At 39.8% G+C, this 23405-nt stretch overlaps 1 protein-coding gene across 10 annotated transcripts in view; it reads left to right on the forward strand.

Annotated features, from left to right (window-relative positions):
• ALPK1 (alpha kinase 1) overlaps positions 1–23405 on the forward strand; it is a 158882-nt gene that overhangs the window by 56227 nt on the left and 79250 nt on the right. The window contains exons 1-2 of one of the 10 annotated variants that reach the window (XM_027837410.1): positions 16116–16156; positions 17219–17355. The exons of 7 other annotated variants lie outside the window; for them this stretch is intronic. The gene's annotated coding sequence lies outside the window, so the exon portion shown is untranslated. Of the gene's footprint in view, positions 1–16115; positions 16157–17218; positions 17356–23405 lie in introns of those variants that run through there. 2 more of the 10 variants (XM_027837415.1, XM_027837416.1) reach the window with 2 other exon arrangements.

Consider the following 23405-nt stretch of genomic DNA (forward strand, 5'->3'; position numbering starts at 1 on the left):
TTGTACACCTTCAGAAAATCCTTTCCTACTTGAAACAGTCAACCTCAAAAATCATAGAATCTTATATCTAGAGCTGGAAAAAACTTCAGTCATACACGTCTTATAAAGACTTTATGATTATGACACAATTTGACAGAAACTTTGACTTGAAAAGTCAGTATTTCCTGAATCTTTAGCATGTAGGGGAATATTCTGCCTGCATCCAGGACCCAGTCTTCTGGTTTGAGGATATGCAAAGTCCCCATAATACTTGACTCTCTGGGGCCCTCTCCCAATCCAGAAGGTAAGCCTGAGGGATACTGTTGCTTCTTTTGACTGTGCCTGGAGGATTTCAGGAGCAACTGGGCATCTGAATGAACTCTACTTCTTACTTGCCACCCAAGCAGACGGCTGCCAAGGTACAGAAACAGAAAGCATGTGGAAATCTTGTACTACATATAGGAGTCCCCAGGTTCAAGTTAACACGAACAAATTTGGTAAAAATCAAGTCAGTAAGATGAATAATAATATGAAAAAAACATATTATTCTATCATTTTGATAGAATATGCAGTTATCAAAGTGCAGTGAGGAGCACGCTAGATTAAGAGGGATCAGGGGAAGCTAGTTTGGAATCCTGGGTGGGCCACAAACTAGCTGTGTTACCTTAGGTAAGTCATTTAGCTTCTCTTAGGGAAGGAGGGAAGGGAACAAGAATTTTTTTTGTTTATTTGCTTTTTTGTTGTTGTTCAGTCATTTTAGTCATGTCTGACTCTTCCTGTTCCCATGTAGGGTTTTCTTGGCAAAGACACTGGAGTGGTTTACCATTTTGTTCTCCAGCTCATTTATAGATAAGGAAACTGAGGCAAACAGGGTTAAGTGACTTGCCCAGGGTCACACAGCTAATAAGCATCTAAGGCCAGTTTTGAACTCAGGAAGATGAGTCTTCCTGAATCTAGGCCCAGCACTATCCACTGTGCCACCTAGCTGTTGTGAGTGCCTATTAGGTGTTATTATTTTCCCCATTTTACAGTTGAGGAAATTGAGGCAGAGGGTATGACTTGCCCAAGGTCACACAGCTAGGAAGTATCTGAAGCTATAAATGAACTCAAATCTTCCTGATTCCAGGCCCACCGCTCTACTATGCTACCTAACTGATTTTATTTCTCTTCTAGCTGGACTTAGGGGACACCTGGGTTGAAATTCCACATAAGACACTTACTAGTTGTGTGACAATTTCTCCTGGGCCATGATTTCCTCATCTAGCTGGGTGATATGGTTAGGATGCTACATTTAGAATCAGAATAATCTAGGTTCAAATGCCGCCTCAGATAATTTTTACTAGCTGTGTGACCCTAAGCAAGTCTCTGGGTCTCTTTGTGATTTAATATCCTCATTCGAAGAATTAGAGGTCCTGAAGGCTTCTAATGTTCATTTCTGGATCTAAATCTACGTTCTATAATCTGCGAAATGAGAGTGTAAGGCTAGATTATGTCTAGATTAGGTCCCCTTAACCTTAATATTCGATTCTTATTTCTTTGGACTGTGAATTTTAGCCAAGAAATCTTAATTTTGTCTTCTCAGTGAAGTAAGGAAATACTATATTGGGGTGAAGGAGTAGAAAGGTAGGGGGAGAAGACGATTGGAGAAGGAAAACTTTGAAAAAAAGTGGGTTTTTTGATGGATAACATTCAAAGAACTTCAACTGTTATACAACACCTGAGTGAAACACAGATGGCATCTCTTCTATAGAACTCCTCCGGGCAACAGCTCTGAGCCACCAGCCTTAGATCACTGAGACATAAACTCCCCTCCCCAACAGGCTGCCCTAAAGTGGGAGAAAAGCTCTTGCCTAGTGACCCCTCTGCTCATGCAAAGATCATATTCCCCTCACCCAAACACACAGAAGCTTGTAAACCACCGTTTCCTATGTGTACGATGGTGATGATGATAATAATAACGGGAGTCCTCTCACTGCTGAGGCCCCTAGACTGATCCCATCTCCAAACACAAACACTTCTGCTCCAGTCAGGGCGGTGGCTGTGCAGTGGTCTCTCCCCACCCCCAACCCCACTGGTTGGGTTCTTTTTTTTTTTTTTTTTGCCTGTTAATTGGCTGAGACCACCAGAATTCGAAGGACACAGATGTCACTGATAGTTTGCCTAGGAGCACATTCATGCCCATCTGTTGCAGTCTAGAAGGCTGTTCATATATCCACAAGGCCTTCATTTAATTCTTGTCAGAAAGTAATGTAAATCCAGTTTACCTCAGAGGTCGCAGCCGAGATTTATGCCAATGAGCCCCCTGCAATTTACACACACTGTAGTTGTATAGGATGAAAAGAGAGCTTTTCATGTTAGTGCATATTAACAAGAAAGCCTGCCTTTGGAGAGGCCTTGGGAGTGGGGTTTCTCCTGATTTTAATACAGCCCATGCCAGTTGGTATACCCAGCTCCACAAAAAAAGAAATATCTAATCTTTAAACTGGAGAAGTTTAAAAAAAAAAAGAAAAAAGAGAGAAAGAAACAGAGATAGAGGAAGAAGCAGAGAGAGAAAGAAAAAGAGAGAAAGATAAAGAAAAAGAGATAGAAAAAAGATAAAGAAAAAGAGAAATAAAACAATAAAACTAAACCTAGCGAATAAGTCCAGCTGCATCTTTTATTATCAGTTATTAGACAAGCCTTCTGGGAAGGAGTAGGAAAGAGAGAATGACTAAAATTTAGGCAAACCTTAAGAAGGCTTCATCAAGGACCCTTGTCCTTCCTAGTAGATAATTATAAGAGTGAGAGGTTGAAATATTGCCCAACATTCCTCCCTGAATTTGTTCTATGATATTAGGAATTTCTGGAACTCTGTATTTTCTTGTTTCAAATAAGGTAATATTTGGAAAGTATGGTGCCTGGCACATAGTAGGCACTTAATGTTTTTCTCCCTTGAGGAGGGCCACACAAGGGTTGTTTGTTAGTGAAATGGATGATGGTATTTCTGGGTAATTGATATATATATTGGGACATTTACAGAATTATCTTTTAAAGGGAGATACATTAAAACCTCTGTGAACTTGTTTAAAATATATATACATATATATGTATATATGTATAATGTCTGTAATACACACCAATATGTTTTATGTAGGTGCTTATTTGTGGTTATCAAAATACAGTTGGAATATAGTTATGAAAAATATACATTTTATTGATAACTACATAGCAAGTTTCCTTTGTAATACTACACATTTTCTTTTATGCATTTAAAAACATTCTTTTGAGAACAGGTCCACAAGTTTCACCATTTTCTCAAAGGGGCCTATAGCACATAAGAAGGTCCAGAAGTCTCACTCTACAGTGTCTCCTGATTATGACTTGCTCACATTTTCTTAAAAAGCAAATGCCATCTTGATTGAGGCCTTTTGTCACATGTCCACAAGTTAGGGAGCTATTATATGGTAAACAGTTGGTCAAATCTGATAGTTACATAGTAAGAAAATATTAGACGTTGGAGCCAGTGGAATTTTGTTAGAATTTTAAAAACAAAACAAAAAGAAATGGATTGGTGGGCTTTCCTCTGACGGCTGCAAATTATAAATATTTTTCTTTATTTTATGTAGTGGAGGAAAAGAAATAAATGTGCTACCTAATAACCCATCTCAAAGTGATTTAGAAAACAAGGAAAACTATGCTCCTAAGTGAATCTCTTATACATGAGTATAAGGTCTAGCCTAATGCTAATGACCTGAAAAGGATCCTGAAAAATGAGGAGTCCATTTCATACTCAGCTCTTAACTATCTGCATTAAATGAGAGAAGCAATTTGATCTTGCAAGAATGACTTACCTTTGGCTTTGAATTTTGTGATATGCTTAATTCTGCAACAGATTTATCTCCTTTGTAATGTTCCCAGCTCTATATCCTGGGATTCTCTCATCCTAATAATGGTATTTTTATACAGTGTCAACACTAGAAGGGACTTAGAGATTATGTAGCCCAACCCCCACTTAGGAAAAAAGTAAGGCCCAAAGAAGGGAGGTAATTATGTCATATAGCTTGTCTAAGATATAATCAAAGATTTTTCTGCTCCTTAAGCACACACTAAATGGACAAAGCGGGTGAGACAATCTGGAGCATGAGGTGGGTAGTATGATTTACTGAAGGGAGGTCCAGGGTTGGAGTCAGAAGACGTGGGTTTGAGTACTGATTCCATTTCTTGCATCTGGGTGACCTAAGGAATCATGAGCAAATCCAACATGACCTCTCTAAGTTTTAGCTTTATCCTCTGTAAAATAGAGGTGACAATATTGTAATATCTACCCTGCAGTGTTGTTCGTCAGCAAATACAAATATATGAGCTGGGCATAGTGACGTACAGCGGAGGCTGAGCCTGGTGGATGGCTTGAATTGGGCAGTTCTGAGCTGTAGTGAGGTTAAAGCCGATTTGGTATCCATGCCAAGCCTTACACCAATATGATGAGTCAGTGGGGATTGGCGACCCACCAGGCTGCCTCAGGAGGGGTGAACCAGCCCAGGTCAGAAACTGAGCAGGTCAAAATTTCCACGCTGATCAGCTGTAGGGTCACGCCACATACACCCATCGCATTTCCAGCCTGAATGAGATATGGAGACCCAACCTTAAAACCAAAACAAAACAAAACAGTACTTTGAAAAGCATAAAGCTCTCTGTAAGTATTGTTGCAGTTTAGTCATTTCAGCCATGTCTGACTCTTCAGGACCCCTTTAGGAGTTTTCTTGGCAAAAATGCTGCAGTGGTTTGCCATTTCTTTCTCCAGCTCATTTCATAGATGAGAAAACTGAGGCAAACAGGGTTAAGTGACTTGCCCAAGGTCACACAGCTAGTAAGTGTCTGAGGACAGATTTGAACTCAGAAAGATGAGTCTTCTTGATTCCAGGCCGGGCACTCTATCCACTGAGCCACCAAACTGCCCACTCTGTAAGTATAAATTATTATTATTATTTTGAGAGAATAGAGGGAATATAGTATAGCAGGTACAGCCACAGAGGATAGAATGCTGGACTTGGAATCAGGAAGACCTGAGTTTGAATTCTGCCTCAGACATTTAATAACTATGTGACCCTGGTCAAGTCACTAAATTTCTGATTTTCAGTTTCCTTATCTGAAAAATGAGGGTGTCTGGATTTGATGGCCTCTTTTAAGGTCCCTTCCAGTTCAAAATCTATGATCCTATGATTCTATGATCCTCTATTATGTGTAATATACAAAGGCCATCCAAATCTGAATAATCAAAAGTTAACTACTGTTCTAAAAGGAAGCAATTGTTTCATCCTATAGAATAATAAAAGTGTCAAAGAGACTAAAATCCAGTCAATTAGAACACGTAGGTCCCAATTAGTCCAAATAATGAATCCCATGAAGAGGTCACATTATTTGAATCCCATGAAGAGGTCACTGCATACTTCCTACATTGGACTAGAACCAATGATCATGATGTACGTAATTCTTTTTTTTATTTTTTTTATTTTTGTTTTTTAGGCAATTGGGGTTAAGTGACTTGCCCAGGGTCACACAGCTAGTTAAGTGTCAAGTGTTTGGTCCAAGGCCAGATTTGAACTCAGGTCCTCCTGACTTCAGGGCCGGTACTCTTTCTACTGCGCCACCTAGCTGCCCCTCATAATGTACATAATTCTAACGCCAAATAGTTCAAATATGAATATATGGGATCACTTCATGGGACTCATCTACACTGTTTGGGACCTAGCTGTATGTAGAATGTGGGGCTGTCTAACTAGAGAAGCTTTGGGATGGTGGCAGAGAAGCTTCACTGCTGTTCCTTAGAGATGATTGAAACTGTCTCTTGTTACTTACAGTCATCAAAGCTCACTGTCTTATGCCGAAATTTCATGATTCAGCCCTGATTGTTCAAATGAGTTGTTCTGATAATTAGCAGCTAGGATACAATGGTGCATTGGAGTCAGGGAGATCTGAGTTCAAATGTGACCTCAGATACTTACTAGATGTGCAACCGTGAACAAGTCACTGAACGTTGCCATGCCTCAGTTTTTTCATTTGCAAAATGGGGATAATAATAGCAACTACCTCCCAGGATTGTTATAAAACTAAAATGAGATAATAGTTGTAAAGCATATTGCAAACCTTAGAGTGCTATATAAATGCCAGCAATTTTATTATTCTAGTACTACGACGTAGGTTTCATACTTCAAGAATCTTTGGTAACATATTACGGACTGGAGGGCTGTGATTTGTGTGTCTTAGTGGGTTTTTGAATCCATGTGTAAATATGAGAAACCTTTACTTATTAAAGTATTACATGTTTTGTCTAGTGCCCCCCATAGAGGTAGATATTAAGTGAATGGCATACAGCAAGTACTTAATAAATGCTTTATAATTCATTTATGGGGGGAAAACATTTTACTCTCACCTTATGCCTTTGTATGCAGTTAGAGCCTTGGAATCTCAGCCAATATGACTTACACAAAGGATTGATATCAATGTCATCTCACTCATTCGTGCAAATTGCTGTCTTTAGCATAGTGTAAGGAAAGGGAGGGAACCAACATCCCAACTGATATGCAAATTAGCATAATATGGTACTTTTTTAAGCTTCCTTCCCCAACAAAGAACATTGCACTTACAGTAATTAAAAATGTTTGTTTAATAAGAAAAAACAATGTGGCCATAAATAACAACCCCATTTCTCACTTGGCTGCATTGGGCCTCTATGGAATACCCCTGGGAAGAAGCTTATTTGCTCCCTGTCAGGATTAATACATAAATGCAGTCCCCACATGGAACTCATCAGTTCTTTTCTCCCCTTTCATTGGTCCCTCTGGAATTATCTTGCTGCTTGAATAAGATCAAAATGAAGATTCGTTTTTTTATTCCAGGACATAGTAGTTGTTGCTTTAAAAATTGGGGGTCCGACAAGCAGAGCTGGAAGAAGACTTTCTTGTTCAGGAACACTACCCCAGTGGTCTTTGAGGTTTGTTGAACTCTTGAACATGCAGAGTATCATATACATCGAGAGAGAGAGAGAGAGAGAGGGAGAGAGAGACAGAGACAGAGACAGAGACAGAGACAGAGACAGAGACAGAGACAGAGAAAAGGGGAAGGGGGAAGGAAGAGAGAGGGAGAGAGAGCGAGCATGAGAGCATTTGAATGTAAAACAAAGGTCTGGCTCCAACTCCTGGTAAGATTTTTCTTGAGGGTAAGGATTGTATATTACAGGTGTTTAATAACTGTTTCTGGATTGTTGTGGGATTTATATCAAGTGACTTTACAGGCTTTCTTCTGTAAAATGGGGCATTTCTCCTTCACAGCCTTCTTCTAATGATCTTGTGGGAGTTAACAGAACAATCACTTCATGTCTTTCCTTTTCAAGGAGTAACAATGTCTCCCTCTCCTCCCAAGAAGTACTAAGCATTAAGATGGCAGAAAGAGAAAAGTGAATTTTCCATTACCCGGAAAAATCCTCCGTAGATTCAAGACAGAAATTTGTGAGTCAGAATAGTAATAAAGTCTATTTCATGTCACTTTGCAATTGCTTTCTAGATTTGAAAAATAATTTATCTTTTTTGTATCACCTCGACTTCCTAATGTATTTTTCTCTCTTCTGCTCCCCAGAGAGTGATCCCTTGTAATAAACAGGGAAAAAGAAAAAAGGGAGAGAAAAACAGCAGTTTAGTAAAACTGACCAACCTAGCAACTTATACGTTGTCAAGTCTGAGGGCATGTGTGGTGTTACCCATCCATAGTCCCCCACCTCCACAAAGAAGGGAGAGAGGTGCAATTTCTCCTCTCATTTTCAGATCAAACTTGCTCACTTTAATTGTACTGCATTCATTTTTGTCATTGTTCTTTCCATTTATATTGCTGTGGTTAATTTATGTACTGTTTTCCTGGTTCTGCTTACTCTACTTTGCAACAGTTCACATAATGCTTCCCACGTTCCTGGTAGTCACATTTCTTATAGAGTAGTAACATTCCATTACATCTTGTAGAGAGTTTGGATTAGCCATTCCTTAATCAATGGGCTGTAACTGCTTTTGGACTACTTCGTGTTTTGCTCCGTGCCTAGACTCTAAGTTCCATGAAAGCAGGAACTACTTTTTCTTATTTCTTTCATAGCACCAATAATGCCAAATATTTTGTTATGTATATTTTGAGTGTTCAAAAATGTTTATAGATCGAATTTTAGGTCCCTCAAAGAAAATCACAATGCAAATACTATATATAATATTTCTTTTCTTTTTTACATTTCTAAGTTATGTACAGAATATCCTTAGTCATCAAAGGAATAATTTAAAAAATCTTTATGATTTCCTCTGATCCTATATTATATTAGGGTTGTTGATATGTGCTGTGCTTAATAGAATGAGAGTAGGGATCCTTTTTTTCTGTATTTGGATCCCCAGTGCCAATAGCTCAGTGACTGATGCATAGTAGGTACTTATTAAATTCTTTTTGATTGATTCTACTCTTTGCTAACTTCCTTTTAAATTTTAAATTTTATTTCTCTTTCTTTGTGAGTACTGTCCTTAAAACCATCGGATCATAGATTTAGAACTGGATGGTATCTATATTTGAGATTATCTAGAAATTATATATATATTATCTATCTATATATAGATCTATCATCTATATATATGTATATATAGATATATAGATATATAGAGAGAGAGAGAGAGAGAGAGACTATCTAACCCATTTCCTCCCCTTATTTTACAGATGAGGAAATGGAGGCCTAGGGAGGCAAAGTGATTTGTCTAAAGTCACATTGATAAATGTAAATTGCAGAACTGAGATTTGAACCTGGGGTCATTTGATACCACCATCCTGAACTCTTTACAAATACCATCTCAAACAGAAATGTAGAATTAATGTCAAGTTCTTTCTCTCTCTCTCTCTCTCTCTTCCCTTCTTCTTTTTTCTCCTCCTCCTTGCTCTCCTCTTCTCTCTCTCCCCCTCCTCTTTCTCTCTCCCTCTCTCTTCTTTTCTATCTTTCTCTGTCTCTCTCTGTTCTTGTCCCACATTTTTAATAAGGAAATGAGACCTCTGAGGTCCTTATTTTTAATGAAGAAATGAGGTTTTCTGGCCTTTGAACTAAGAGAGACAGTGAAGAGTAAAAATACATACACAAAACAATAGATACTGCTCCAAATTGACTTCTGAGCACCATTTTACTGGGAAGCAGAAAAAGGGGCCTAGCCTTTTCATTTGTACCAAGAGTGCTCATTTTCCAGGACTACCTGGTCACATGAGGAGTTCTCAAAGGCATCCAGAAAGTAGAAGTAGTATGCATTTACCTGGCAAGGTTATTTTGGATAACTATGGAAGAGACAGATAGGCATAAACAGAGACAACAGAGCAGAGAGAGAGAGGAAAGGAGAGAGACAGAGAGGAAGAGAGATATAGTAAGACAGACACAAAGAGAGGAGAGACATGAAACACAGAGAGAAGAGACACAGTGAGTCAGAGGGAGAGAAAAAGGCAGACACAGACACACAGGGAGACACAGAGACAGAGAGAGACAGAGACAGAGACAAAGAGAGACACAGAGAGAGAGAGACAGACAGACAGCACAAATGCTTCAGTGATACAGTATATGTTAGGCTAAGCAAGGGAAATAAACATGATCTCCCTTCTTCATTGAAGCATGGATGGGGGTGGGGAGGGGGGTGTTGTACCATGGGGCGACACAACACATTTGTAGCAAAATCCTGCTATAAACTTTCTCAGAACCTCTGCTGTTCTGCTACACTTGGTCACGCTTCCATTTAAAAATGACAGTATTTTGATACCTGTCCTGTTGAACCACAAATTTCCATATAACTTTCGAGCAACCCCCAGCTGCCCCTCTGTGTGACTCTCTTGATTTCTGCATCCCAGTGGCTCTGGCAGCTCCAAGAAATGTAGCCCTCTATCCGTCCCTAGGCCAGCAGGAGGCTGCTTGCCAAGATCCATCGATTGTGGGTGACATGCCCATTCTGTGTAGATCACACAGCCACATGGTGAATCTTTATTATTTCAGAGATGGAGTGTGATCTGCCAATCCACAGCTCGGGAGGCCCACCCCCAGGCTCCTTTGACATTCTAAGTATAAAATAAATAAGAGCTTTTTGTGTGTCTCAGGGTGAAGAAGAGGAGGGGCTGGGGGGATGTTCATGTCTGATCTGTAATCCGATGGACTCTTCTTTCCCTCCAGCCACGGCAGTGCTCACTCTCCTGACACCCCAGACAGAGGGCTGGGGAAGTGAACAATGGAACATAGCAGGAGCTCAGCAGACCAGGAGATTACAGACTGGGGATGAATTACCTTTTTAAAAGAAAGAAAGAAAAGCAAATAAAGCTCATATCTTTCTCCCTGAAAAATGTCTAATTGGTCATAACACTTCAAGTCTTTTGAGTGGAATCTCTGCTTGGTGATAGAACGTGGGTCTACTGTATAATTTAGAGGGATTCTCCTCATGATTATATTACTCTGCACTGGAAACCCAGCTCAGGAGTATTGGAGGTTGAATGCAAATTGTGGTCATAAAACCTACCCTTCTCGGAAATTTAGATGCCAGTAAAGCCAACAAGAAACCCAAATACAAATAACAGAAAACCAAGAGAAAAGATACCATTTTTATTTTTAAAAAAGGAAAGAAAAGAAAACAGGAATAGAAAAGAAAAGAAAAGAAAAAGGAAAGGGTATTTCTGGAATATTTTCCCCTGATGATTAGTGTGTGAATTTGCCTAGAGCAAGCATCTAAATGTTGTTAAAAGAATGAATGAATGAATGAATGAATGAACTACGATGGCAAACTATCATTTCTAGGACGTCTTAATTTTTCTCTTCCAGTAGTTTCAGATTCCTCCTTTGTATTTATGCATTTTTGTGGATGTATGTATATTATATTTACACATGCATATGCAATTGTGCTCCCTCTGGATTTGATTTAAGCTTTCTGAGGGTCTCCTCCATTGTTGTCCTTCTATTCCTAGCACTCTCTCTATGCCTTGAACATAGGGATAGGGAGGGGGATGGAGATAGGGACTGGACCTATGATATCATTAGCACAGGGAACTCCCAGACGAAGAAGCCTCCTCCACCAATGCAAGTCAGCGCCCTCCTTGTAGTGTAAAGCATTAGGCAGTTACTAGGTCACTGAGAAGTTAAGTGACTTGCCCGGGATTGGACAGTCAGTACGTGTCAGAGGAGAGACTTGAATCCAACTCTTTCTGGCCCTAAGGCTGAGTCTCCAGGCATAATGCCAATTCTGCCTCTCTGCCTGGCATATAATAGGTGTTTAATATGTTGAATGACTATGCTATGAACTCATCATATTGTAACAGGAGTATATGTCCTAGGTTGTTGCTGTTCAGTAGCGTCTGACTCTTCATGACTATGTGGACCATACTGTTCATGGGATTTTCTTGGCAAAGATACTGGAGTGGTTGGCTCTTTCTTTCTCCAGTGAATTAAGTCAAACAGAGGTTGAGTGACTTGCCCAGGGTCACACAGCTAATAAGTGTCTAAGGCCAGATTTAAATTGAGGTCTTCTTGACTCTAGGCCCAGTTCTCTATCCACCAAGCCATCTAGCTGCCCCTACCCCAGGTACTTATCTTCTAAAAGTATAAGAAACCCAGCAATCAGAGCCATAACCCAGAGGTCCATAGATGATAGCATTAAGGCTCTGAACTGGGTGGAGAGAGCTTCAAAGGTGATTGTTGGGTGATAGTGGCAAAGGAAGAGTATGAAAGCGTGAAATGGAGAGCAAGCAATGTGCTAAGCCCTCCTCCTGGCCTGCTGTGTTGGGGACTATGAGAGAAGAAACAGCCAGCCTTGGAGACCCATGACAGAATCAAGATCCAAAAGGAAATTCACAAGCTAGAACATTGAGCTGCATTCAATAAGTGAGAATTGGTAAGGGTAAATGTAAGCTTTTGCATTTAGGTACAAAAAAATCATCTTCACAAGTATAAGATGAAGAACTCACAAATAGACAGGAATTCTTTTGAAAAGTATCTGGGGGTTTGCAAGGTCAGTATGAGTCAGTAGTACTATGCAGCAGAAAAAGAAGCTAACTTAGTTGGGGCTGCAGTTAAGAAGGGAATAGATTCAGGAATAAGGAGATGATAGTCCCACTATTGGGACAGCAAGATGGCTCAATGGATAAAGCACTGGGTCTAGTGTCAGGAAAACCTGAGTTCAAATCCAACCTCAGACATTATTAGCTGTGTGACCTCTGTTTGTCTTAATCTACTTGAAAAGGAAATGGCAAACCATTCCAGCATCTTTGCCAAGAAGACTGCATGGACAGTAATGTCCGTTGGGTTACAGAGAGTTGGGCATGACTTGAATGACATAACAACAACAAAAATTCCACTATGCTCTGCCATTGTTTGATAAACCACAGAGCACCCAGAGGAAGGTGACTAGGATGGTAAAGGGCCTTGAATCCATGTCTAACAAGAGTCTATTGAAAGAACTGGACATGTTTAGCCTGGAGAAGACTTGGTGGGGCCATGATAGCTGACTTTAAGGATTTGAAGGACTTTTATGGGGAGAAGGGACTTTTTTCTTTTTGCCCCAGAGGGCTGAACCAGTGAAAGTTGCAAAAAAAGGTAAAATTAGGTTCAACATTAGAAAAACTTTCTAACAGTAAGAGCTGTCCAATGGGCTGTGTCGAAAGGGGATCGATCCTCCCCTTTGGAGGCCTTGAAGTGGACAAGCAATTCCTTGTCAGGTTATAATGGGGAAGATTTTTTTGTGCTGAGGTCCTCCCAACTCTAAAATTTTGTGATTCTAGGAGAGGATGCCAAGAGATGCTGTGTCTTTAAGAGAAGGCTTTGTTTCAGTGAGCATCAAAAAAAAAAAGGGAAAGAAAAGAAATAATCCTTTAGGAGACTATTAGTTGTCCTAGAAGGAGAACTAAGATCACAGGGTCATTGATATAGAGATATAAAATGCCTTAGAGGTCATCCAATTATCCAACCCCTTCATTTTTCAGATTAAGAAACTGAGGCCCAAAGAGGTTAAGTAGCGGTGGAGCCAAGATGGCAGAGAAAAGGCAGGGCCTTGATTGAGCTCTCCCCAAAACCCCTCCAAACACCTTTAAATAATGCCATAAAACAATTCCTGGAGCATCAGAACCCACAAAAGGGTGAGATGAAATAATTTTCTAGTCAAAGACAATTTAGAAGGTCAGCAGGAAAAATCTGTTGTACCCGGATGAGAGTAGAGCACAGTCTAGCCCAGGCCACGTCAGCATAGACCCAGCTCTAACAAACCTGGAGCAGGCTTTAGGAACTATTGAATCTGCAGTGGCAGTAGCTACTGCTGGAGTTCTCAGCCCACAGATGATAAGAGGGTCAAATATCTGGTCAGAAGGTGATCACAGGGGTCTCTTTGCTAGTACTGAGGCAGGACTCTGTCACTTTGCCCATACTCAGATCTGGGTCACAGTCCTGGGTGGCAGTCCCAGGGCAAAGAGGAGCACTAGCACACCAGAGCTTGGGGCTACAGTGGAGGGGGGTACTGTTCTCTTAGTTCCAGGGCTGAAAATAGTGCTTGTGGCCATTCACAGGCCATAGCATTGGCCAGGAGAGTAGTGAACTTTCCTCCTTAGATCATACCACCTTGGAAAAACTGAAAACTTACAGGTTCCCCAGAAGTATCTCTGAAAACAGCTGCACAAAACCACCAAAGCTTGGGACAGTGAACCCTCCACCCTGGAAGCAGAGCTCTACTTGAATAAGGAGTTAAAAGTCAACTAATAAGCTGGGGAAATGAGCAAACAACAGAAAAAAAATTCTGACCATAGACAGTGACTATGGTGACAAGGAAGATCAAAACATGCACTCAGAGGAAGATAACAAAGTCAAAGCTCTGACATCCAAAGACTCCCAGAAAAATATGAATTGGTCTCAGGTCATGGAAGAGCTCAAAAAGGATTTTGAAAATCAAATAAGAGAGGTAGAAGAAAAATTGTGAAGAGAAATGAGAGTGATGCAAGAAAATCATGAGTCAATAGCATGGTAAAGAAGAAACCATAAAATACCGAAGAAAGTAACACCTTAAAAAACAGACTAGGGGTAGCTAGGTGGTGCAGTGGATAGAGCACCAGCCCTGGATCCAGGAGGACCTGAGTTCAAATCTGGCCTCAGACACGTAACACTTACTAGCTGTGTGACCCTGGGCAAGTCACTTAACCCCATTGCCTAGCCAAAAATAAATAAATAAAAACCAGACTAGTCCAAATGGTAAAAGAGGTACAAAAAGCCAATGAGGAGAAGAATGTCTTAAAAAGCAGAATATCCCAAATGCAAAAAGAGACACAAAAATTCACTGAAGAAAAAACTCCTTAAAAAAAGTAGAATTGGCTAAATAGAAAAGCAGGTACAAAAGCTCACTGAAGAAAATAATTCCTTAAAAGTTAGAATTGAGCAAATGGAAGTTAATGACTTTATAAGAAATCAAGAAACAACAAAATAAAGCCAAAGGAATGAAAAATAGAAGACAATATGAAATATCGGGAAAAAAACCAACTGACTTGGAAAATAGATCCAGGAGAGATAATTTAAAAATTATTGGACTACCTGAAAGCCATGATAAAAAAAAAGAGCCTAGACATCATCTTTCAAGAAATTATCAAGGAAAACTGTTCTTATATTCTAGCACCAGGGGGTAAAGTGTAAATTGAAATTATGATTACCTCCTGAAAGAGATCCCAAAATGAAAACTCCCCAGGTCTATTATAGCCAAATTCCAGAGTTCCCAGGTCAAGGAGAAAATATTGCATGCAGTCAGAAAGAAACAATTCAAGTATCATGGAGCCACAGTCAGGATAACATAAGATGTAGCAGCTACTACATTAAAGGATCAGAGGGCTTAGAATATGATATTCCAGAGGGCAAAGGAGCTAGAATTACAACCAAGAATCACCTACCCAGCAAAACTGAGTATAATCCTTCAAAGAAAAAATAGATATTCAGTGAAATAGAGGACTTTCAAGCATTCTTGATGAAAAGACCAGAGCTGAATAGAAGTTTGACTTTCAAATACAAGACTCAAAAGAAGCATATAACAGTAAAGAGGAAAGGAAAATTATAAGGGATTTAATAGGGTTCAAATGTTTACATTCCTACAAGAGAAGATGATACTTGTAACTCATAAGAGCTTTCTCATTATTAGGGCAGTTAGAAGGAATATATATAGGCAGAGGACACAGATATGAGTTGAATGTGAAAGGATGATATCTAAAAAATAAAATTAAGGGGTAAGAGAGGAATGTACTAGGAAAGTGAAAGAAGCATGAAAGAGCTTTTACAATGGAGAGGGAGATGAGGGAAGTAGGTGGGAGCACTTGAACCTAACTCTCGCCAGAATTGGCTCAAATTGGGAATAACATACACATTCAATTGAGTATAGAAATCTGTCTTATCCTACAGGAAAGTAGGAAGGTAAGAGGATAAAAAAAGTAGGGTGATAGAAGGGAGGGCAGATGGGAGGAGGTAGTAGTCAGAAGCAAAATACTTTTGAGGAGGGACAGGGTGAAAGGAGAGAGAGAATAGAATAAATGAGGTGGGGGGAAAAGAAATACAATTAGCAATATTAACTGTGAAAAAAATTTCGAAGCACATTTCTCTGATAAAGGCCTCATTTCTCAGACATATAGAGAACTGAGTCAAAATTATAAAAATAAGAGCCATTCTCCAATTGATAAATGATCAAAATATATGAACTGTTTTCCAATGAAGTAATCAAAGCCATCTATGAAAAAAATGAATCATATCATATGAAAAAATGCTCTAACTCATTATCGATTGGAGAAATGCAAATTAAAACAATTCTGAGGTACTACCTCATACCTATTAGTTTGGCTAATAGGACAGAAAAGGAAAATGACAAATGGTGGAGCAGTTGTGGAGAAAATGGGACATTAATGCATTGTTGGTGGAGTTGTGAATTGATTCAACCATTCTGGAGAGCAATGTGGAACTATGCCCAAAGGACTATAAGATCATATGTACCCTTTGACCTAGCAACACCAATAGTAGGTCTGTATCCCAAAAGAGATAACAAACAAAAAGGAAAAGTACCTATATGTACAAAAATATTTATATCAGTTTTTTTTTTCTAGTGGCAGAGAATTGGAAATTGAAAGGATGCCCATCAATTGGGGAGTGGCTGAACAAATTGTGGTATGTGATTATGATGGACTACTATTGTGGTATAAGAAATGATGAGCAGGATGCACTCAGAAAAACCTGGAAAGACTTCGATGAGCTGATATAAAGTGAAATGTACTGTGTACAAAGTCACAGAAATATTTTAAGATGATCAGCTGTGAATGACTTAGCTATTCTCAGTAATACGATGATCCAAGACAGTTCTGAAGGACTTATAATGAAAAATGCTATCTGTCCCCAGAGGGAGAATTGATGGTGTCTAAATACAGATTGAAGCATACTTTTTTTTTACTTTATTTTTCTTGCGTTTTTTTTTTTCGATCTATGTCTTCTTTCTCAACATGACCAATATGGAAATGTTTTGTATGACTACACATGCATAGCATGTATCAAATTGCTTGCCTTCTCAATGAGGCAAGTGGGGAGGGAGAAAGGGAGAGAATTTGGAACTCAAAGTTTTAAAAATGAATGTTCAAATTGTTTTTACAAGTAACTGTGGAAAAATAATACTAAATAAATTCAAAAGTAAATAAAAATACCAAAGAGGTTAAGTAACTTAGAACCAGGTCATACAACTAGTAAGTTATGTCTTTTAAATCCGTATCCAGCTACCTTTCTACTGTAATAGAAAAGTCTGGTGGAGTCATGGAAATTAAGAGCGGTAAAGAATAAGAACTGGGGAGATTTAGTGTAAGTTTATTGTGGATGGGCAGGGGCAGAGGGCCACTAGCAGTGTGTGCCAGACTCTTGCCTCCCTCCTTTGTCCCATTTACTGCTTATCCCTTGTTATTGTTGTTGTTTAGCCGTTTTCAGTCATATCTGACTCTTCATGACCCCATTTGGGGTTTTCTTAGCAAAGATACTGGAGTGGTTTGCCATTTCCTTCTCCAACTCATTTTACAGATGAGGAAATTGAGGCAAACAGGGCTAAGTGACTTGCCCAGGGTCACACAGCTAGTAACTATCTGAGGCCAGATTTGAACTCAGGAAGAGGAGTCTTCCTGACTTCAGGCCTGGCAGTCTATCCACTGTGCCAATCTGCCCCGCTGATTTGCCCTGCTAATCCCTTTGCAGATCCTAAATATTAAGTGAGTCTCACGGCAGCAAGATAACTAGAGAAAGAAGATGATAGATGCAGGACCCTACTTTTGAATGGCTGTAAACCACAGAATACCTCAAACATAAGGTGACCTTTCTGGGATGGCCAATGTGTGAGTGAATGTTCCTTCTTTGCTAATATGTCTTATCTCCCAAACTAGATTACAATGTGAATTATTATTATTATTGTTATTATGTTGAGGGCATGGATTGGGTCTGATTTTTCTTGTATCATCAGTATCAGTGCTTGGCACAGAGTAGGGTGACAGCTCTTAGGTGGACAAGAAGGCAGAGGGGAGAGGTGCATGCAGCAGATTGTCAGTCATTCTTGTCTCTCTGCTCTCCCAGCAATCACCCTAAAGACTGGACCTTTCCTCACTTTGATCTCTCGTCTAGCAAGGTTTGCTGTGAGCACACCACAAACTTGCCATTCCAACTCTGTTTAGGGAGATGATGTATATTGATCGCCTCACATTTTCACAGACAAGCAACTACTAAATAAATGCATGACTTCCTGTCTTCCTTCAAAAAATGAACTCCCTATCTCCCACAGAACTCTCCCCTCTTCTAACTTCCCTCCTACTGTTAAGGAGACCACCACCCTCCCAGTATTACAGGTTCAAAACCTGTAGATGTCTTCTCAAATCCTCACTCTTTCTCATTCACCCATATTCAATAGCTGCTAAATCCTATCATTTCCACTTTGGTCATATCTCTCACATCTGCCCCTTCCTCTCCTCTAACGTGTCACCAGGCTGATGCAGACCCCCATCCCCCTACTCCTGGACTTTTATAAAAGCCTGCTGGTCTCCCCAACTCAATCTCTCCCCTCTCCCGTCCATTATGTATTTAGCTATTGGGGCGGGGGGAGGTCCTTCCCTGCAGGTCTGACTATTTCCTCCCCACCCCCTTCAGTAAATTCCATTGGCTTGTATTACCTCCAGGATCAAATAGAAAATCATCTATTTGATGTTCAAAACCTTCATAACCTGCCTTTACCCTGCCAATTTTCTTAAATCTTCTCCCACTCATCCTCTTCTAAGATCCAGTGATACTGGCTCATTGCTGTTCCTCACACAAAACACTCTCTTGACTCTGAACATTTTCCCTTCCTGTACCCCATGCCTGGAATGCCCTCCCTCCTCATCTCTGTCTCCAGTTTTCCTTGACTTCCTTCAAATCTCAGCTAAAATCCCACCTTCCACAAGAAGCCTTTCCCAATCCCCCTCAATGCTAGTGTCTGAGATTACTCCCCATTTATCTTGTATATATCACGTTTGTACAAAGTTGTTTACATGTCATTTTCTCCACTCTACTGTGAGCCTATTGAGGGCGGGGACTGTTTTTGCCTCTCTCTCTCTCTCTCTCTCTCTCTCTCTCTCTCTCTCTCTCTCATCTGTCTCTCTCTCTCTGTGTATCCCCAAAGCTTAGCATAGTGCCTGACACATAGTAGGTGCTTAATGAATTTCCATTGACTTACGTATGCTTTTGTCACAGCACTCTTCTTCCAGCAAAACAGATATCACAAGTTATTTCCATAGCACTTAGGTCAATGTTTATGGAAAGCAGATCTTCCTACTGGCACTGGGAGGTCAAAATCTCAGAATTCTAGTCCTCATTGTGACTGATTCACTGTGTGGCCTTAAGCAAGTCACTTAAAAATCACTGCTTCCCTCCCCACTCCCACCCACTCCCTGTCCCCATACTCAACTTCTTTACCTTGACTATGGTTCTAACAATACCTGCCTCCTCATGGCATGGCTAGGATTGCTCAGCACTTTTAAATGTTTCTTCAGGGTTTGTCTATTGCCCTAGAGTCTCACATCGATTCTGTGAATATTAGGGACAGATGGGGGTAGTGGAGATTTTCCTGGACATAAATGAGTATTTTTTCTTTCCTCATTTGGGTTTGGAATTGTAAAGGAAGATCTCCAGGAAGCAGCATTTCAAAGACATCTGCCTAGGAGCCTGGAGCCAGGACCAGATGGCAGGAATGACTCACCTTGACCTGGCATGCTCTCAGGAGACAGTCATATGTCTCTCTTCTCGCCATCAGGGCCAGTCTAATCAGATGACTCCATTGTCAGATGTCATCATGGGCTGATGGAGTGGGTAACTGTAGCCGAGTTACATTCACATTATCCTCAGCAGAGATGGCCTTTTCCTTTTCTTTTCTTTTCTTTCTTCCTGAGAGTGACAGGTAACCCATCATGACCCTGGAGACTCTCCCATCCTAACTGAACAATCCCACTCACCTGCACAGCAGAGTTTGGTAAACAGATCCAGCTGCAATGCAATGGGGGATTTGGTAACTGAATTAGAGCTTCTGGAAGGACAGAATTTTCTTTCTTAAAATATCTGGTTTTCTCAACTTTACTACTTTAAATAATGTGAAGGTTGACTTATTGTAGAGAACGAAAGAGATTAATTTTCAATTTGTGGTGATAACATTCTTAAATGTCTCCTTAGATTAAGCCTCTGACTTAGAGTTATAAAATTGCTTTAACTCTAGTCAGTTCTGTATTATCAACCTGAATCTCCCCTCAAAACTATCTTGGTAGGGTCATATACCAAAAAACAAATATGCAAAAACAACAAAAGAACACATGGAAGAACCTTCAGGGACTATGTGCAACTGAAGCACCGAATCTTCCCTTAGCCCTCCAAAATCCTCTTGCTCTCTCATTCAAACCAACAGGTTGGAGAAGACAGGATCAAAAAGACTAAATGGGTCTGCTGCAAGAAATTGCTCTCTACCTCAAATATATTGTTCTGAATTCTAGCCTTTCACGTGGCTTGAGTCACCCTAACACTATAATGGAAAATTAAATAAGTACATAAGAAAGGTACATAAAATCCAGAATAAGAGTACTTTTAGCTAGAGAGATCAAAAAAGACTTCAAGAAGTACCATTTATGTTGAACCTTAACCTATCAGATTTTACCCAGTGCCAATGGGAGGGGTAGAATTAACATTTTAGGTTTGAGAGTTACAATCAGAAAAATAAGAAATGTATTTAGACCATGGTGAGTAATCCAGTTTGCCTGGAACATATGGTATGTGAGTGGTAGCAGGGTAAACTGAATCTGGAAAAGTAGACTGAAACCAGATGGTGTAAGGCCTTGAACACTAGGCAAAGGAATTGGCCATTTGTTAAGCATACAATAAAAAATTATTGAAGATTTTTGATGAAGAGAAAAGCATCATCAATGAGTATGGGAGTCTTCCTAAAGAGGAATATATGGCCCCTCTGAGGAAAAGGCAATTCTTTTTATTCTTCAGGTTATGATGATAAGGTCCCACAAATGCCACCAGTAGAGGTGCCACCCTTGTTGGTGAGAGGAAAAAGAGACAAGTCATGATATATCACACCTTGTCTCTGAGAAGTACAACAGTGGTCTGACCAGAAGAACAGGAAGCAATGATTCTGAGAATGGAATTTGGATTTCTGGACATTACCGAAGATGTAGGAATAGACTTAACCAGGAAAGGACTGAATCTGTCAAATGTGGGTAAAAAAAAAAATTTACTGAAGGATTTGTGAATATGATCAAGAGAATTTTAAATTTCAGTAGAGTAGGGGAAGTGGGGGGAGTATCTGTCCATAGATTTAGATTACAAACAGTCATAGGCATGATATGTGAAAGATATCAGTTGAAAGGACCAGTGATTTTTAGGAATTATTCATGAGAAGAGGGGCAGTAATAAAACCATTGGCTCAGATAGCTATATACCAATGTGTGTTACTAGATAATAGTCAAGAAGCAGTATGGTGTGGTGGATTGAGAGCTGACTTTGGAGCCAGGAAACCTGAATTCTACTCCCCTTTCTGATGAATACTGACTTTGGGAGTGACTAGGAAAGTCACTTAGACTCTCAATGCTCTGAGCCAGAGGGGTCAAACACACCACTTTCAATAGCAACACTCCCTGAGTATGACCTGAACCAGATTGAAGTGTCATTGGAAAATATTTAACAAAATATACAAAATTACAATAAAACATGGATTTAAACTAAGTCAATAGGTGACTCATAGGGATCCTTTTATTAGGATCGATTCTCCCCCTGCCCCCATTCCATTGTTCTAGGAAACACTTTAAGATTATAAAGCGCAAAGTGCTAATCTGCATTGGTAAATGAGGGAAGGGGCAGATATTTATTATGTACCTACTATGTGCCAGATAGCATGCTATGTGCTTTACAAATATATATGATCTCATTTGATCTGTGAAATAGGTGTTATTATTTTACCCATTTTACAGTGAAGGAAAGTGAGGCTAGGTCTGACTTTGCTAAGTAACTTGCCGAGGGTCACACAGCTAGTAAGTGTCTGAGGATAGATTTCAACTTGTGTTTTTCTGACTCCAGGCCCAGTGCTCTTAACTCCCTAAAGGGACTTTCCTCAGCCAGAAGTTACCTATAGCAATGAAATCACAAGTCTGGTCCCTAACCCAACTAAACAAGGTGAAGTAAAGACCTGAATAGGAGTAATTTTTATCTAATGGGTGACACTGAGCCATTGTGATTGGCTCATAATTGGAATGAGAGGATAGAAAAGCTGATCTTTGAGCTCTCTGGTTTTATAGAAAACTTATCTTTGTCTCTTCCTGACCTCTGACATCCAACTGATTTCTGTTGACAAGGCCTATTGATGTTACCTCCAATATGGCTCTCAAATCCATTCCTTCCTTTCCATTCCTATTGCCATAATTCAAATCCAGTCCTTCCTTACTTTTTTGCTGAGAAAATTGTAATGTATTTCTAACGGGTCTTCCTGTTTCCTCTCTTTACCTTCTTCAATACACCTTTCAATCAAGGGAGGTAAATAGACCCCTGACAAAATAATCACCATAATGCTTGGGTTGATATAATGACCACTCATGATTCCAAAGGACCGATGATGAAAACTGCTATTCATTATAGAAGTGATGGATTTGGGTACAGAATGTGACACCTATGTATCAATTGATTGATCGATTGATCAATATATGACTGTATGTATTTGTGTACAATCTTTGGGGAGATTTATTTTGCTTGACTGAATATTTGTATCAAGAAATTTATTTATTTCTAAATGGGCTGGGGAGTGGGAAGGAGATAAAAATACACTTCTATTGATTTTTAGAAATACAGAGATGGGAATGCTATAGATATAAAATGTTGCATGCATGTTCAGACAAGGTCACTGCACACTTAACTGTTTTACTTTATTACAAGAGACTTTTCATACAGGTAACTATGAAAGGTATATGTAAAAATGTGTAATGTAAAAACAAAACACATCAATAAAACTGGAAGTGTAAAAATAGGGAAAAATGCATAGGTCTGGCCATATCACTCCCCTGCTCTATGGTTCTCCACCTCCTGCTGAAAAAAAACAATTACCAATCCCTTAGCCTGGCATTAAAGGTCCTCTCATTGCTTCCAGGCAACCCTCCAAGACTGTACATTGCAGATCAGGGGCCAATCTGGATTGGTAAAGGGAGTCCCTCAACTAGAACTCGCTATGCCAATGAATTGCAGGTCCAGCCAAAAATTAAAAAAAAAAATAGACACGAGACATTGGAGAACCAGGGTTATTCAATGTTTCACAAAAGCCATAGGAATAAAGAGAAGCAGGAAGGAGGAGGTGGGTAATAGCATTGGAAGCAGCAGAGAGATCAGAGGGCCACTAATAAAAAAGTTATTGGATTTGGCAGTTAGCAGGTTGTCTATGACTTTTGTGAGAGCAGTTTTAGATGAAGATTGCAAAGCCTTGAAGATTGGGAGGGTGGCAAGAAAATAGAGGCAGTGAATGTAGATGGTTTTGCAACAACTTTGACATTGTCACTGATGATACCTGGAGGAGGTGGATGTCAAGACTGAAGAAAGTTGGTTTGGGGTTTGTTTTATTGTTGTTTTAAGGATAGAGGTGAGCAGCTAGGTGGCGCAGTGGATAGAGCTCCTCCTGGATAGACTACTTCTGGAGTCAAGAGGACTTGAGATCAAATCCAGTCTCAGACACATAACACTCACTGGCTGTGTGACTCTGGGCAAGTCACTTAACCCCAATTGCCTCACAAAAAAGAGAAAGAAAGAAAGAAAGAAAGAAAGAAAGAAAGAAAGAAAGAAAGAAAGAAAGAAAGAAAGAAAGAAAGAAAGAAAGAAAGAAAGAAAGAAAGAA

The sequence above is a fragment of the Vombatus ursinus genome, unplaced genomic scaffold (genome assembly GCF_900497805.2).
Source record: "Vombatus ursinus unplaced genomic scaffold, bare-nosed wombat genome assembly UNPS02014821.1, whole genome shotgun sequence".
Lineage (NCBI taxonomy): Eukaryota > Metazoa > Chordata > Mammalia > Diprotodontia > Vombatidae > Vombatus > Vombatus ursinus.